We start from the raw sequence: 14341 nt of genomic DNA, 5'->3' as shown, positions 1-14341 counted from the left end.
CCTCTCCAAAGGAGTTCTAAGAGGCATCTGTTGTATTTCTAGAGCAAAAATAATCTTTAACCTCTCCATTTTTTTTTTTTTAATTTAAGTGAATGAATATTTGAGAAGCTCTTGTCTCCATATTTGGGCCCCTACAATTTTTCTATTAAAAAAAAGTATATGAAGTGTTACTATGATACAAGGTAATTTTATTTCAAATGGAATAGAATAATGTCATTTTCTTCTGCCCTGATGTATGGTTGTCTTTTGTGTTTTCATTTGACTCTCCCTCCTCTTTTAGACCCTGAAGCTTGGATTTTCTTCCTATTTTTCTACAAAAATGAGATGCAGAACAAGGCATGGCTTGAAGTCAGAAGTAAATTCCTATATTTAAATGCTAGCAACCACTACAGGCTTCTTGAAGCCAAAGCCGGCCTGCCTGTCAGCACTTGGCTGTTGGTGACCACATGTTCTAGGAAAGGGCACTGGACTGACTCTAAGAATTGAGTTTTAATACACTGTTGCCAAAAATAAAAACAAAACAAAACATCGCTCTGTGTATTAAGTATTTGTCCCACAGGATACTGAAAACCTAAAACATAGCCTACACATATAAACTTGCTGGAACGCAAAATGCATTTTTCACCAAGTTAGAGTCTCAGTGAGAAAACCCAAGCTGATTTGATCTTAACATTTTCCACCCAGTTCTCCCTACTGCCAGGCTCCACAGGGACCCCAATCATGTAGCACTGAAAAGAAAATTAGTTTTTGCATTTCTCAATAATAATAATGCTTTTGACTCAGCATTATTTTAATTTACATGCACAAAGGAAAATGTGAAATTACAAGGAATGGATACTAGCTAGGGTGGTATTCAAGGAGGGAATTAAGATGTAATTAGGACTACTTTGCTCCTACACATTAGTTTTGCCATCTTTAAAAAAGAACATATACACTTCTAAAAGAAGTGTTAGTGTGTGTGTATTGTGTGTATGTCTGTGTCTGTGTATGTTTATATGTGTTTTGTTAGGTTCTTTTATATATTTTTGAACATTTCTTAGTGTAGGTTTGTTAAATGTTCTAAGATATTTCCTTGTTAAATATTAGGTTGTATACACATTACATATTCTAGGATATTTTCTGTAAAGTACTACATGTGTATGTTCCACCTTTCCAAGCTGATAAAGCAAGATCATATTGCATAAAGTCAGCTTATAACAAATATAACAAATTGGTGCTGTAAACACATTCTATAAATATACTCTGATTATTTGCTATACTTGTTCAACAGAACTCAGGCAATTTTCACATAATGGACTAATTGAAGTAGATAAGTACCCTTGAAAGTAAAATATAATTTTGAACCTTCGAGTATTTAGTTTGTTCACATGTCTTAGGAGTTATCTTACTTAGGGTAGAATGTTAAGTGTACAGTATTTTTTCTGCTTAGAACATAAAAGGAAGTATCTTCAGTGGTCCCTAGAGTTCATCTCATACAAAATTAGTATTGATTAAATTATAGTATCTTAATTTGAGACGTAGAGTCAGATTGGGGCTGTACCAAGTTTGAGCAAATCATAAGAAGTTTTGGGTAATATTTTGTGTGAGAAACACTCACAATAAAAACTGGGACACAGGACTTGAGCAGTAAAGCGAGGCCTTTATTCACGAGTCGGCAGAGCCGGGTGCACCCTCATAGCCAGGAGAATGTTCGCGCCTAGTAGACAAAGGAACCTACCTGGTTTTATAGTCTCAGCTTCCCCACCCTGAAATTGCCACCCTAAAGTGAGAGTGATTAGCTTCCCCGCACTACCCCAACTAGTTTCCCCTCCCCTCTCCTTCTTCCCCGTTTCTACATGACCGGATACTCCAGAGTTACAATCTAACATGTTCATCTAAATGCCCCTATTGTGATTTGTGAATATGCTAATGCTGTCAACTTCCTTCTCAGAGATCCTTTATTTACATTTGCCCTTAAGACCCTTCATTTACATTTACCCTTTGTTACCAATGACTTTTTACTGGTTTGGGAGTCACTATGACCTTGTTTCTAACACTTTGTATTAGAATATTTAAGTTGTGAGGAACATTTAGGACTATTCAATTCAGCTCTTTCATTTTATATTTAGAGAAACTAAGTCTCAGAAACATAATTTTTTGTCTTTACTTAATGAAAGGGAATTAAAAATGAGATTCTTGGACCCTCTCTTACCATAATCAATAATGGAGTCTGATAGGGGAGAAGAATGCTTACCAGAAGGAAAAGCATTAACCTCTCAGTGTATTAGGGCATATATAGCTATTGACCTATTTGTAGGTGAACCAATCATTTCTGTTGAAATCCATGATAATCTTAAGATTGTTCTAAGTCATTAATGTTGTTGGTTCTGATAAAGTAAATGACACATTGCTAGCCCTGGCTGCTGTGGCTCAGTGGATTGAACATCGCCTGCGAGCCAAGTGTCACTGGTTCGATTCCCAGTCAGGGTACATGACTCGGTTGCACTCAGGTTCCCAGTTGGGTGTGCAAGTGAGAGGCAACCACACAGTGATGTTTCTCTCCCTCTCTTTCTCCTTTCCCCTCTCTGTAAAAATAAATAAATAAAACAACAAATAAATAAATTAATTAAAAAAAAAAGATTTCTAGTATTATCATGCCTAAGAGAAATGGCACTGGGAAAAACTATAAAAAAAAAAATGACACATTGCTCAAGGAGGAGCAGCTGTCTTTTGCCTTAGGTTTTGAATTGTCAGTACCACTTGATGTTTAAGGAATACCTTCCAGATGGCTTTACCTTTGTTTGCTGAACTCTCTATTTGCAAGACTAATGGCTTTGAAAGAATATGGGTCTTACAGTCCTGGATGACATTTAATTCCTCCCTGTGCCTCTTTTAGGCTGGTCAGATAGGGTTTCTTTGTTTTTGTTTTTTAGATAATAGGCATGACTGTTTGCATATAAAGCCATTGTCACATTTTAGGTATATATTCAAAAACTTAGTTTTTCCAAATAGTCTGATGAATTAAAACCATTTTATTCTTGTTTTCTACCTGTTGTAGAATTTCACTTTAAATAAAGCTTGAGGGAAAAATAACATATTTTTCTAAAGTGTCTCAAAAAATATCAGAATATTCATTGTAACTAGTCCCCTGTTCTTTCCTCTCCACGAAAGCTGAGTTGTAAAGCTGGTTAAAGGTCATCAGATTTAGGATTTCCCATGAGATCTGCATAGAAAGGACAAGGACTTTAGGAACCCATTCTCCTCACCCTCCCCTTGCTGAATCTTTCCTGGTGGCTTTTCTATCTCTATCACTCACTCCCTTGCTGGGGCTGATTTACCAATTTTGTCATCTTAAAATTACAACACCAAAGAATTATAAATTTAGTGTTCAGTGAGTAGTATTGAGAGTTTTATGACTCTTCATTACAAACATTTAATCATATGATTAGCTAGCTAAGTGGTAGAATTCAAAACCATAAGGCAATAACAACAACATACTGAGTACCTTCTCTGTTTCAGACCATAATTTTCATAACAGTCTTCTTGCGGCCAGTAATATTATTTGATTTCACATTTGGGGAAGCTGAAGCTCTGTGAGGACAAGTAACTTAGCCATTACTCCTGGAAGTTCTCTTGTGTTCTTTTGCAATCAGTTCCTACCCCTAACCCCATCCCTGAAAACACTGATCTGATTTCAGTCACTATAGATTAGATTTCTTTTTCCTAGAATTTCATGAAAGTGGAATCACACAGTATGCACTTTTTGTGTCTGACTTCTTAGCGTTTTTAGGATATTCCTCCATTTTGTTGAGTATGTTAGCAGTTTGTTCTTTTTCATTGCTGAGTAGGATTCCTAGTGTGCTAGAATGTTTTTGCATTCACATGTCGACATACTCATTTCCAGTTTGGACCAGTTTTCCATTTGAAAGTTCATGTTACACGTACTATTGTCCTTGATTTATAAATAATGATGTGCTAATATGAGTATATCTATTTGTATCTTTGGAGGGAGGGGTGTAATGTTGGATATTCTTAGATAATGGTTTTAATTTCACGGCAGATGCTATCTATACTGACTCTTGCTGTGTGTGGCTCACTGTTTCACCTCAGGGATTCAGCCTATGAATTTGATAAGGGTAGAAACTATTCCATTTTCTTTTAAAGTCCCAGTGATGAAGACAGTAACAGCCATACCTCTATCTTTGTAGTTTTTGTTTGTTGTAGCAATAGCAGAAGCAGTAGTAATAGATGACATTTATTGAGCACTTAGTATAATATTCATATGAGATTGGAGCTCTTATCTGCATTTTACTGATGGAGAAACAGACACAAAATTTAAACGACTTGCTTGTCTGAGTCTGTAGCCCTTCGTTTTAACTCTACTGCATCAATGCTTAATAATTATTTGTAGAACAAATGAATGAATGTGTAATTGAATAACCATTGCTTCATAGTTCTCTAAAGATAATGTTGACTACACAAAAGCGTGTAACTATTGCATTACACATTTACTGGTAGTCTTGGTTTTCATCATCATTCCCTATTCTTCCAATAACTAGATGATGTGACTTTATTAATTGTATGCACACAGAACAGTATGAAGAACTACATTATGTGGCAGAAATGAGTTCATTCTCTGTACTAGAGATGGCCTAGATTGGATAGTGACAAGCAAGAAATAGATTTTTATTTTACTAAAGCACTGAGATTTGTTTGGCTTGTTTATTAATTACCTGAATTTAATAGTATCATTTAGTTGTGGTTTTGGAAAGAGTTATATTTTACACTAATTTGTTACTCTGTCAAGAGGTATTAAAATCTTTCTTAAAGTTGATGTGTATTTAATCCATTATCTTAAAACAAAATAAAGAACAGTATAATTTTTAGGTGGCTTTTATATGTTGCTTTCAACAGAATTCAGTTTGTAAGTTGACATTTAATAAGTTTAAACAAAACTACTAAGTGAGATTATAGTTTAAAAATAAACAATGAGATGGGATTCAGTAGTAGGTCATAAAACCTATACTTGGAATATCTTTGTTGTATACAGATCCAGTCATGGCATTCTTCTGGGGCCTGAGGCCTTTGCCACTCTGCTTCCCTATATCCGTGCCCCAGGCACAGTTCCCAGAGCACTTCGTGCCCTCTTTTCTCTGCATCTCATGTATATTGTCTCTCCCTGCTTTCTTCCTCTGCTTCTTCCTTTATGTATCATTTTAAATATTTCTCTTTTTTTTGGGGGGGGGGCTTCTGTGACCAAGCCAGAGTTAGACACCCCTCCTTTGTGCTCCTGTAGCACTGTGTACTTTATATGAAAGTGTACTTTTCAGTTATGTATACCCCACTGGACTGTAAACTCCCTGAGAACATGCTCAGTGGCTGTCCTCAGCACTTGGCAACCTGCCTGCTACACAGTTGACTTCTAATAAATATTTGTGAAACATTTAACTGGGTGAATGAGTGCATGAATGATGAATGAATGCGAATAATGCCCCAACCTACAAACTTTATGGCCTCAATTTGTTCACTCAGTTACAATTCTTAGTACAGTGACAAACATGCCTATAATAGCATCCCCAATATCCTGCCTTTTGGATTTGGTAGTTTTATATTCCAGTTATTGTTTTATTTCATTCGGGGTATTAAAAAACAGCTCCTCATTAAGAAAATAAACTCCTTTTTAGATCCCAATTAATGCATATTTATGTCTAAGGGTAAATTCATACTAAATTATCAATGTAAAAAATCAACAAAAATTTATATTAGGAATGATCACTGGAGTTGTTAATAAGTACTGGGATAGCTGATTAAAAAATAAATTGCTTTAGAAACTAAAAATAAAGAACCCCTAGAATTGCTGTTAAAAAAATGAATCCAAGAAGCTTGGTCCCCAATTGGACATATAATTACTATAAAACACAGTGTTTTTAGTTCTACACAGATAAGAACTTTTTACTGTGTGAGTTATGTGCTGCATACTGAGGTGAGCACTTGGGATACATAATTGAATATTGTGAAATTTCTAAATGCTTTAGTAATTAGAAAAAACTCAGAATATATATAAGTTTATGCATACATGTCAATATTAATATGTTGTAGGAAAAGCCTATTTATGAAACCATTAACAGAGATTTTAAGATTATCATACTTAAAGTGACATATTGAAGTTATTTTGAAAAAGACTAAATGATGTTAGGATTTGGGAGGAAAAAGGAAATTATGCTTTGAATTACCTTAAGTGTAATAAACAAATACAATTGATTTTCAACAATAACATGCTTGGCCTGAATGGTAGACTATGTTATTGTTCAAAAACCTTTGCTTCCCCTCCCTGGGGAAGCATTACCCTTCCCTCACTTCCCTGCCCTATTGACATCATGCCTGGCCGTAGATTTGCTTTGGCTAATTAAATAGAAGTGGAAATTATGTTTATTTCTGAGCAGAAGATTTGAGTCAGAACCTAGTATCCTATATTCTCCTTTTTTTCTCTGCTGTAACAATCAACAAATCTGAATAGATGCTTCTCCATAATCCTGAAATTCAAAATAAAGATGACATGTAGTTGAGCCATAGCCAACCCTTCTTTGACATGCAGCATGAGCAAGAAATAGTTTTGTTATTTGAAAGCCATTGAAATTTTACTGCTGCAACATAACCTAGCCCAGTGGTTCTCAGACTCGAACATCCTTTGGAATCATGTGGAGATTTTGTTAAATCATAGATTATATGGATTGTTGGACGCCACTCTTAGAAGTTTTGGATTTAGTAGGCCTGGGGTGGGAACCAAGAATTTGTATTTTTGACTAGTTATCACCTGACGTTGATGCTATTCCACGGACCACATTTGAGAATCGCTGGTCTAGCCTTTCCTGACTGATACAGCCTGTTAAATTATGTCCCTGGATACCTTAATTACTTGGTTAATGCTATTAACAACAAAATTCAGAATAATTCCCAGCCTCATTATTAAAGAAGTAAACTGTATAACTTATTCCTTTGATTCTGAAACATGGACACACAAAATGCCATCAGAAACCCTAAATTTGGTAGAATTGATTAGATTAACTAGCTATTACTATGGTATCAGCCAGAGTCAAATAAAAGTGTCCCCCCATACAAAGAAAAAAGGAAGTTTCAGAAAGAGACAGTCACATGTAATTGTGAGGTAATTGCTATTGCTGATGGACTTGGTAGGAATTCTCTTGAAAAAGGAGGATTGTTGAAGAGGGTATTGCATATGGAAGTACCACGATGACCAAGGACCAGGTGAGGAAGTATGAAATGAGTCAGAAAGTAATGATAGTTTGCTATAGAGAGACAGGTAAGGGAAAAGTGATCTCATGAATTTCTTTCAGGTCAGTTTCTTACTTAGTGTAAATATGAAACACAATGAAATTTTAATTCAGTAATATTTTTTGTGTTCATGTTTGGGATTGAGATGTGTTTGGACTTCAAGTGTATAAAGGTGGTAAATTAATACCAGGCATAGGCCTTATGATTGTCCAGGAAATTTTGGAGAGACTGATGTGAAAAATAGTGATTGTGAAACAGGTGAAGAAGGGAAGCCAGCGTGGATTCCTGGCCAGAGTACACTTTCAGGCAAATCATGTTTAGATAGGAGGACACGTCCAAGTGAGAAATTGGAAATTGGTTCCTATAAAACTATCCATGCCCTTATGTCCCTGGTAAAGTCTGCATAATATCTGTTGGAAGAGCATTGCTTTCTCTTCATCCAGGTGATTTGTGGTTTCTCTTCTATAGCTGAAGATCCCCCTACTTCTCTGTAGTATTTCCTCCCTACAGTGAGACCTCAGCAGGCACAGTTAGATGATTGGGATATAAAATGATTTTACTGTTGTGAAGGATGCCTGGGACCAAACTCTGTTTTCTGGCAGATCACTTAACTTCCTTGGGTCTTGGTTTCTTAATCTTTCAGGTTACTTTAGTTCCAATATTCCATTTTTCTAATACTGTACCATCTATAGGCCACAAGATTCCAATATGTGTTAACTTGCCCAATTTCTATTGTACACACCACAAATTAAGTTCATCATCTTTGAGACAAATGAAGTAAACTGAGATATTGGAAATGAATGCTCTTCTTTTAGATTCAGGTTACTCTGTAATTCTCAATCAGAAAATAGTGGTTTTCCAAAAGTTCCCAAAATGTTGCTTTTGCTCTGTTACGTATTTTATTTATTTTAGATTTGGACTTGATATTAAGTAGGCATCACTTTATGAAAAAATATAGCCTAATGTTATGGTATCAGATAGCTGCCATTTTGTTCAATATGAAAGCCAGTTGCCTTATTATTATTATTATTATTTTATGATCACAAAGAGGCTTTATTTTTATTTATTTATTTATTTATTTATTTATTTATTTATTTATTTTAGAGAGAGGGGAAAGGAGAAAGTGAGGGAGAGAAACATCACTATGTGGTTGCTTCTCACGCACCAACTGGGGACCTGACGTGCAACCCAGTTTATGTGCCCTGCCTGGGAATCGAACCAGCGACACTTGGTTCACAGGCCGACGCTCAATCTACTGAGCCACCACAGCCAGGGCTAAGAGGCTTTATTTTTTAATCAATAACTCAATTACTACATACATACCGTATTACACAAATTATAAGTGGGGGGAAATTATATTAATACAAACTCAAGAGCCTAAAGCTACTGCTCTAAGTTTTGTTGCATTTTTTGACAGGTACTTTAGTAAATATGACAAAACCAAGGAACCCAGCTACTTCATTCATAAGAATCGGCTTTTATAAAAACCATATATGCCATCTCATAAAACATTGAATATGTCAAACCCAGGAAAATCAGCACCTCAATGATGAAAGAAACACTATTATAAAGAAAAATTGGTGACAGAACATTAGGTTAAAATATTAGATTTAAAAATTTTAGTAATTAGACTTAGGATCCAGCGAAAAGACCCCTTTGTTCTGCATCACGATTACTGCTACATTCCAAAGGGTGTTTCTGGGTTGTTACAAGGTCTCCCCTGTCAGTATAAGCCATGTCTTCATAGTTTAAAAGAAACAACTTGGTAATTCACATAAATGTATTTTAAAATTAGATTCTTCTCACTCAGAATAAAAATATGATCTTCATCAAATTACATAGAAATCTTATCGAATGTCAATCAGATAAAGAAGCCAGACCAACCTTTCCTGTTACTGCCTGGTCAGTGCTGGGCTGGCCACATGCAAGGGAAGATGTGAGTCCTGCTTCCCCGGGGTTTTGCTCCCTCAGATACATAATTGAGGGGGTGGGCTAGATGGCTTGTAAGAGACCTTTCTTGTAAGAGACCTTTCAAATGAAAGGATCTAAGTCAGCTTGAGATCCCACCTTGCGTAGACATTTAGGTTGGTAAAAAAAAAATGGATGAATAATGAAGGGCGAAGTATTTCTTACCTTTTGATGCCATCACTTAAAATTGGCCTGCACTGCAGTTCAAGAACTCTTTGATACTTTGATCTACTGGCTGATATTGATAAAGGGTGAGCACAAGAGGCATCTGACAATGAAACTGTGGATAAAAACATAGAAAGGCTGTGCCAAGCTTGTGTAGAAAAACAGTACACCACCATGTCAACCCAGCAGTCAGGACTTTCTGTCTGAATTTTAAGAACCATCAGTCTGGTCTGCAGATGCACGTTCAAGCCATTCGACGGAGATCTATAGCATCCACATCTATTCAGAATGTGTTTCCCAAAATCCTCCCAGGCAGGCGCCTTTCAGGTCTAACAGAAAGGACACAAGAAAATTAAATGCAGGGTAGGATTTTTTTTTCTTTACAGATCAGGAAAATGACTCAAAGAGAGTGATAGTTTCCCCACATTCCATCCCCTAAAAAGAATGCAAATATCACTTCTGAAATCTAACACACTGGCTTCATTTTCAAAATGTATCACCTTATTTTCCTCATAAGGCAGCCACGCATTAAACCATAAGCACGTGACAGTCACACGATTTCTTCAGTGAGCCCAGGGTTTCCACGCACTTTCCTGGGGCTTAGAGCCAGAAGAGTCCTGAAGAGTCAAATATTAAAGCTTTCTCCACAGCCACATGTTCCTTGATGTTTGAGTTATTGAACACAAACTCTGTGGATAATTTGTCTTCAACATAGTCCATTTCTGTTCCTAAAAGTGTTAGCTGTGCTTTCTTTTCCATGAACACTGACTCCATCTTGAACAACTTCATCAGAATCTCCTCTTGTCTTCATATAGAAGAGTATAAGAAAGGTCATTGCAAAAAAAAAAAAAAAGAAAGAAAGGTCATCGCACCCTTTGGTTTAGACACCAGCTTTCACACCTACATGTTCAGGCTTATGTTTAAGAAGTTGTTTTACATTGTTTACTGCTGAAAGTGTCATGGTGAGGGCGGCCCATGTGAGCTGCAGCTTTCTCTTGCTCTCAACCTGGACAGCGGCCCAGACTAAGGAAGCGACATCCTCGTGGTCTGGGCGCCCCTGTGCCTCGGGCAGGAGGTCCGCAGCCTCAGCCTCTATAGGGACACAGCAGGCACATTGACACCACTGTATTCTCTTAGTGACATAGATACCAACATGCATGTGAAAATAAATTTATGTTGATTCAAAGATTCTATATAATTAGAGTCATTGTTTTAATGTTTTCCACCACCATTATAGGAGGGAAAAAATTGAAAATACTTGCCAGTCTTGATGTCTTTAAAAATAGATTAGTTCAGTATTGTAGTTATAATTTTGTTTAATGTAAATAATTTTTATCCATACAATGCCATGATCTTAAAAACTTTCTAAGTTTTTTCTTGGATTTACATGAAACACCATTTTGATCTTAAATTTGGTTTTTGTCTATAGTTAATTTGTCAGGTCTAAACACATGACATTTCAGGTTTGACTAGTATTGCTATTAACATTTCATTCTGAGGGGGAATTTCATTATAATTAACATTTCTCTTAGACACAGTCTGAAAGTGGCTCTTGCTTCCTTAGCAATTAAAGACATCTTGGAGCATGACCTTCCTTAGTTTGAGTTTTAAAACAAAACAGTTCTAGTCTTTCCAAGTTTAGGAAGAAATCTGATTCTATTGGAGTTGTTACTGTAAGTTTGAATCCAAATGTTTCTAATTTCTATTTAGGACAAATCAGAAAAAAGTACACAATATTCATCTGGGAATTGCAATCACACTTGATTACCCATAACTGCTGCCTGCTTCAGTCACTTTCCTAGGTTCTTGAGAACAAACAGTGTTGCATTTTGTATAAAATAAGTGTACTGTAAAACATTTACCAGAATCAAAAGTAATATTTTTAATGCACCAGGAGAATTTACTATTTAAAGGAATCCAAACAGAAATTATTTTGTAGATATATAATGTGTTCATGAAACTGACAATATGATCTTCCTAAAATTTCTTAATTTGCTGCTATTCCAACTTCAAATTTTTATATGTGAGTTTTCTTAAAATAGAAACAGTATTAGCTATCTTGTTTTCTCATATTAAGTGCCATACGCAGGCTGAAATTGAACTCTCAGTCTATTTTATTACTTAAGCAATAGTAGGTTTAAGAGCAAAAACTGTTGTGTGTATGTAAGCAATGTAATTTATTTTAATTTCATACCACAGGTTCTGTGTAGTAAATTGAAATGACTGACTTAACCTGTTGGAGTATACATATGTGATTAGAACACTAAAGTTTTTTTGTTTCTTTTTTAAACAAAACAAAAATAATTAACTATGGGAAATTTATACAATAGAATGCTATTTGGCCATAAAGAAGAAAGTTTTACCCCTTGTGACAGTATGGATGGACCTGGAGAACATTATACTAAGTGAAATAAGCCAGTTAGAGAAAAACAAATACCTTATGATTTCACTAATATGTGGAATCTAATGAACAAACTGAACTAACAAGGAAAATGGGGACAGATTCGTAGATGGAGAGCAAGATGGTGAGGGGGTGGAGGGATTGAGCAAAAAGGAAAAAGGACTCATGGAGGTGGACAACAGTGTGGTGATTGCGGGTCGGAGGGAGTAAAAAGGGACTAAATGATAATGGGAAAAAAGTACAATAAAGATTAAGTCAAAAAACAAAACAAAAATAATGAAACCAATTTCATGTGAATTTTTTTTTTTATATTCTTATGATAAATAGATGTCAATAAAAATCTGTAGTTGTTGAGACTTCTGGTCAAGATGGAAGCTTAGGCAGATATAGCTTGTCTCTTCACACAACCACATCAAAATTACACCTAAAATATAGAACAACCATCACTCAGAACCATCAGAAATCAAGTTGAATAGAAGTTTGACAACTATGGAATTAAAGAAACCATATCCATTAAGACTGGTAGTAGGGAAGCAGACACGGAATGGGCTGGTCTCTCAACCACATGTCGTGGATAAAAATTCAGGAGGGCTATCTCAGGAGAGAGGAGCCCCCAGCTCCAGGGTTCCAGTGCCAGGAAGATAACTCCCCATAACTTCTATCTGCAAAAGCCAGTGGGCATTGAGTCAGTGGAAGAAACTGCTGGAGCCTTAAGCAGTTCCTCTAAAACAGTGGTTCTCAACCTTCCTAATGCCACGACCCTTTAATAGAGTTCCTCACTTTGTGGTGACCCCCAACCATAAAATTATTTTTGTTGCTACTTCATAACTGTAATTTTGCTACTGTTACGAATCATAATATAAATATCTGATATGCAGGATGTATTTTTATTGTTACAAATTGAACATAATTAAAGCATAGTGATTAATCACAAAAACAATATGTAATTATCTATGTGTTTTCCGATGGTCCTAGGCGACTCCTGTGAAAGGGTTGTTTGACCCCAAAGGAGTCGCGACCCACAGGTTGAGAACCGCTGATCTAAAAGAACCCACACAGACTCTCCTTCTCAGACTCACTCCCTCTGAGCCCCAGCACGAGGGTAGCAGCTTGAAAGGCACCAGTGGCCCACAGGGAGGAAATGAAGTGTCTGGCATCAACATAAGCAGAGGCCATTGTCCCTTTGCTAAACCCTCTCCCCACAGAGCGAGCAAGCTGATGCCATATCTGAGACTCCATTAACCTCACTAACACTGTTTGCTCACCTTGGAGATCCCCAGAGACTCTTCCCCACCCAATTTATAGACCAACCCAAGCTGCTTTTCCATATGAATGACTAGTCTTGCTGCACAACTTCCTAAGTCTTCTCGAACAAGCAACAAGCTGGCCTCAGTGAGCCCCAGGCCCAGCACTAGGAGCAGCCAGCCTAGGTTCACAGCCTGGCTTCACCTGGGAATTTCCAAGCCCAGCATAAGTAGCAGCAATCTCAGATTGCTTTATAGCCCAGGCAGGGTGGCCCAGGGCAGAACACAGGTGGGGGCTGATCTTGGCCTGGACCATCCAGGAAACCCCAGGGCTAGCTCACCCAGCGAACAGCTACAGACCACGTAGGAGCACCACCACCCAGCCCCTGCACAGCTGATCCTCCACGGAGGGCGAAGGTTGGTGGTAAGTGGTCACAGCCAAGCCTTGCAGCTGACTGGCCTGGGTAAATCCCTCCCCTGGATCTGCAAACAGCAAGCAAGGCTCAACTACAAGAGGAGGGTGTACTCAGCCCATACAAAGCATGCACCTTGCGTATGCAGCTTGGGTGACAGAAGAGGCTATGCCACTGGACCCCACAGGACACCTTTTACATTAGGCCACACTACCAAGACACAGAGTCAGAGCAGCTCTACATAATATGTAGCACCACACATGGGAAGGCTGCCAAAAGGAGGAGACAAAGAAACGTGGTCCAAGCGAAAGAACAGACCAAAACTCCAGAGAAAGAGCTAAACGAAATGAAAATAAGCGATTTATCAGATGCAGAGTTCAAAACACTGGTTATAAAAGATGTTCAAGGAACTTAGTGAGGACCTTAACAACATAAAAAAGATCCAGTCAGAAATGAAGGATACACTAATTGAAATAAAAATAATTTCCAGGGAAACAGTAATAGGGTGGATGAAGCTGAGGATCAAATCAATGATTTGGAAAATAAGGAAGCAAAAAACAACCAATGAGAACAACAAGAAGAAAAAAGGATCCAAAAAAATGAGGATGGTATTAGCAGCCTCTGGGACAACTTCATAGGTTCCAACATTCACATCATAGGGGTGCCAGAGGAGAAGAGAAAGAGCAAGAAATTGGAAATCTATTTGAAAAAACAATGAAAGTAAACTTCCTTTATTTGGTGAAGGAAATAGACATGCAAGTCCAAGAAGCACAGAGAGTCCCAAACAAGATGGATGCAAAGAGGCCCACTCCAAGATACAGCATAATTAAAATGCCAAAGGTTAAAGATAAAGAGAGAATCTTAAAAGCAGCAAGAGA

The 14341-nt window shown here is 37.1% G+C and overlaps 1 protein-coding gene and 1 pseudogene across 2 annotated transcripts in view; one reads left to right on the top strand and one right to left on the bottom strand.

Annotated features, from left to right (window-relative positions):
- TMEM135 (transmembrane protein 135) overlaps positions 1-14341 on the top strand; it is a 237959-nt gene that overhangs the window by 187271 nt on the left and 36347 nt on the right. The gene's annotated exons all lie outside the window — the stretch shown is intronic.
- Positions 10031-10804, bottom strand: LOC150018637 (iron-sulfur cluster assembly 1 homolog, mitochondrial pseudogene; annotated as a pseudogene).

Source organism: Furipterus horrens, unplaced genomic scaffold, assembly GCF_987537825.1.
Source record: "Furipterus horrens unplaced genomic scaffold, mFurHor1.1.pri manual_scaffold_2, whole genome shotgun sequence".
Lineage (NCBI taxonomy): Eukaryota > Metazoa > Chordata > Mammalia > Chiroptera > Furipteridae > Furipterus > Furipterus horrens.
This window is presented reverse-complemented; position numbering and strand designations above follow the sequence as displayed.